Here is a 3,168-nt window from a genome sequence, read left to right as displayed (position 1 = left end):
CCATGCAGAAATTAGTGAGGAGCAAAACATGAATGAAGACAGAGCCTCTGTCTCCTCCACACACCTTTTAACCACCATGATTACCAATCAGCCATGAGGCATTTGACATTAGCATCCTGCCTCACAAAGGATGTGGACAATAAGAATGAGAAATCCTGAAGAATCACAGCCAGTAGAGTAATTGTCAGTCAAGGATCCGTGTGCTCGGGCACCTCACAAACAACATGCTTGGCCCTTCAAGAGACAGACTCTGGGAACTGAAACATCTAATGTAAACCCTTGAGAGTCACTTTTGCTTTGATATATTTCCAAAGGTTGAGATAAGTGCAGAAAAATGTACACAAAGCTAATAACTAATAGGCTACTTGAGAAGCTTTGCCATGTTCAGATTCAGAACTGATTTCCTTGGAGATGGGCACATCATTTGGATTTGCCTACTTCGGACCCTGGTCCAGGCTCAATGATGGTTTGCTTTGTGTTCCAGCTGGCATTTCCTGGCATGGCCAGCAGCAGGCTGACATGGTCATCCCTAATGTCTGGGGATTTGCTGACCAGAGTCAAGACTTCCAAGTAGGGCACAAAAGGGTCCTTAGTTTAATAACTTCTGAAATGGTGATGATTTTGTCACCGTACCAGTCTGTATCTTTGCCAAATCCAGAAGCCAGCTTCTGGAACAGGGAGAAGGTGCTCAGCCTTCCTGACCCTCTCTCAGCACCATCCTTCTGTTCCTTGAGAACATAGAATGAGATGTGCTTCTGCATGAGAACCCACGGGTACTCCACAGCCACTCGCCATCATCCTCTTTTTGTATGGTATTTTGATTTTGGCAAAATCATTGAAATATTCTTCTATGGTGACACAGATAATGTCTATAGCATTTGAGCCTAACAGCCACTTCTTTGGCTTTAGCTCATTGAGATGTTGCTCTAGATCCAAAGCTCCTCCAGCAGGCTGCTGCAGCCCTCCTTTGCAATGGTGTCTCAAATACCATCCATGTGTGGTTGCTCAGAGATACACCTTCTTGCATTTCATTTTTAATTACTTCCTTTTTAAACTGACTGGATTCTGGCAGTTGCTGATGATTACTTTTATATCCTGCCAGTTTCTCAGGTGTTCTTCTTTACACAACTGAACTTCATCTTTGTATTTTTTAGCTGAAGACACAAACTAGTACCCGTGTTTTCAAATCTTCACATATTTGAGCTGCAACTTGAAGAATCTGTTCAAACATCTGGAGAATGATGACTGTTGAGTGGTGATACTCACCTTGGTCAGCTCCAGGCTCAGTTTCTTCTACCTGGTCTTTCCTGTCTGTTTCTAGTGCTTTCCACAGCCAGGCAATGATGTTTGAAGTGAGAGTTGACATATACATGTGGAGCAGCTCAGAGACCATGTTTGGACAAAGCAAAATCTCCAGGGCATTCATGTCCACTTCCAGACCCAGCTCCACATTTCCTTCCGTTTCTGTGCTCAGTAGGTATTTAAGACCCACAAAAACAGGCTCATAATCTCATTTGCTTTGAGGTCTTCCAACTGGAGCTCCTGTATCCGTGTACTCAGGGCCTTGTGGTACATGTTCAGGTAGTTTCTGAAAACTTCATAATAGGGAGAAAAACACTTAACCATCAGGTTTTTGGCAAAGATGAGATCATCCAGGATGTTCTTACTTATGATTTCCAGGTGGCAGACAAACCACATCTTGTCAGACTCCATGGTGTCTGCCTGTGTGTCCTCAATTCTAGTCAAGGTTCTGTCCAAAATGGCGAACATTTTCTCCTTCCAATTCTTGGACCTACTGGAAGGAACAAAGCTAGTTTGCTCTTTTTGGTCAGGTATACTCCTGTCAATCCTCCTCACCCCCTTTCGATGATCCTAGACCCATGGTCGGCAAACTGCGGCTCGCAAGCCACATGCGGCTCTTTGGCCCTTGAGTGTGGCTCTTCCTAAGCCTTAGGAGTACCCTAATTAAGTTAATAACAATGTACCCACCTATATAGTTTAAGTTTAAAAAATTTGGCTCTCAAAAGAAATTTCAATCGTTGTACTGTTGATATTTGGCTCTGTTGACTAATGAGTTTGCCGACCACTGTCTAGACGAGCAAAGTGGAGTCATGGGGGATGGTGACCAGTAACTTCTGCAGCACTACCCACAGCTGCTTGGCCAGCTCATCTGAGAGTCCCTTATTCTTCTGAAGAGCCATGGATGAGGGTCAAGTTGTACATGTTCCCACTTCCCATGTAGTTCTGTTTATATGTTAGCCCATCTCTGGAGCACTCCAGGTCCACTAACTTCTGGTGAACCTGTAGGAGAGCCCCTTGTTTAATAAGCTCCCAATCTGGGCACTGACATATTCTTGAGAGTCTCCACAGTTTTACAAGATGGCTGAGCTGTACAACACAAGGCATCCTTCACATGCTTGAGGCTCTCAATGGTATTAATGCTCTGGCTCCAGACTTTGTTGATGTCAGTGGACATCTTTGACATCATTCAGTGCATTGTGGGGCTTTCTCAGGCCCATGTACACCCCATACAACTGGACAGGGGCCTTCAATCTGGCCTCTCTCCTGTGATTCTGCTCTACTTTTTGTAGATGTTTCAGGTGCTGACACATCCTAGCAACCCTTTGTACCACTATAGCAACAGCCTCCTGGTCTGTCTCATTCATGGTTAAAAAAAAAGGCAGAATCCGTATTGAGCTCATTGAGATGTTGCTCCAGATCCAAGAACTGCTCCAGCAGTATAACCCTAGTCATACTAGGGTGTTACCTCCACACTGACACTCCACACCTGCCTGCAAGTGTTTCCAATTTCTTGAGCATGCTAATAATCACTGTTACTTCAAAGTCTTTGCGTTATATCTAGATCATATGTGGGCTATCTCAGTCTTCTAGATGCTTCGTTTTTGTAATTTGAGTCTCTCCGCTGTTATTCACGGTGATTGTTTACTTATTTCTTAAAGAAAAAACTGAGTAAAGGAGACTATCAACATTGCCATATCTCAGAAATTTGAAGAAAACAAGGCTTGCTGGCCTATCTGAAGGCTAATTTAGGTTGCTAGAGAAAAGCATAACTTAAGACAGAGATAAAACTGACTCCAACCATTTTTATTGAATGCTGGATGATGTGTAGGAAAAGTATAGCAATTCTGAATAATACTAATTTCTGGC

The 3,168-nt window shown here is 43.5% G+C and overlaps 1 pseudogene; it reads right to left on the bottom strand.

Annotated features, from left to right (window-relative positions):
* Nucleotides 1–361: 361 nt before the first annotated feature.
* Nucleotides 362–2,666, bottom strand: LOC118649699 (annotated as a pseudogene).
* Nucleotides 2,667–3,168: the final 502 nt, after the last annotated feature.

This window comes from Myotis myotis, unplaced genomic scaffold (genome assembly GCF_014108235.1).
Source record: "Myotis myotis isolate mMyoMyo1 unplaced genomic scaffold, mMyoMyo1.p scaffold_m19_p_3, whole genome shotgun sequence".
In the NCBI taxonomy this organism is placed as follows: domain Eukaryota; kingdom Metazoa; phylum Chordata; class Mammalia; order Chiroptera; family Vespertilionidae; genus Myotis; species Myotis myotis.
Note: the sequence above shows the minus strand (reverse complement) of the source record. Positions and strands in the feature narration are given on the sequence as shown.